Here is a 950-nt window from a genome sequence, read left to right as displayed (position 1 = left end):
AGATGCAATCGAGAGCATCCTGTCGGGCTGTATCACTGCCTGGTACGGCAACTGCTCCGCCCACAACCGTAAGGCTCTCCAGAGGGTAGTGAGGTCTGCACAACGTATCACCGGGGGAAAACTACCTGCCCTCCAGGACACCTACACCACCCAATGTCACAGGAAGGTCATAAAGATCATCAAGGACAACAACCACCCGAGCCACTGCCTCTTCACCCCGCTATCATCCAGAAGGCAAGGTCAGTACAGGTGCATCAAAGCAGGGACCGAGACTGAAAAACAGATTCTATCTCAAGGCCATCAGACTGTTAAACAGCCACCACCAACATTGAGTGGCTGCTGCCAACATACTGACTCAACTCCAGCCACTTTAATAATGGAAACATTTATGTAAAAAATGTATCACTAGCCACTTTAAACAATTCCACTTAATATAATGTTTACATACCCTACATTACTCATCTCATATGTATGTACTGTACTCTATACCATCTACTGCATCTTGCCATCTTTATGTAATACGTGTATCACTAGCCACTTTAAACAATGCCACTTTTATATGTTTACATATCCTACATTACTTATCTCATATGTATATACACTGTACTCGATGCCGTTCTGCACCATCACTCATTCATGTGACCAATAACATCTGCTAACCATGTGTATGTGACCATTAACATCTGCTAACCATGTATATGTGACCATTAACATCTGCTAACCATGTGTATGTGACCATTAACATCTGCTAACCATGTGTATGTGACCATTAACATCTGCTAACCATGCGTATGTGACCATTAACATCTGCTAACCATGTGTATGTGACCATTAACATCTGCTAACCATGTGTATGTGACCATTAACATCTGCTAACCATGTGTATGTGACAAATAACATTTGATTTCATCTTGTTATTTCTGCAACAGAAAAAAAGACGGAATACGCAG

Source organism: Oncorhynchus masou, chromosome 29 (genome assembly GCF_036934945.1).
Source record: "Oncorhynchus masou masou isolate Uvic2021 chromosome 29, UVic_Omas_1.1, whole genome shotgun sequence".
In the NCBI taxonomy this organism is placed as follows: domain Eukaryota; kingdom Metazoa; phylum Chordata; class Actinopteri; order Salmoniformes; family Salmonidae; genus Oncorhynchus; species Oncorhynchus masou.
The sequence above is the reverse complement of the archived record's forward strand: the minus strand, read 5'-3'. Positions refer to the sequence as shown.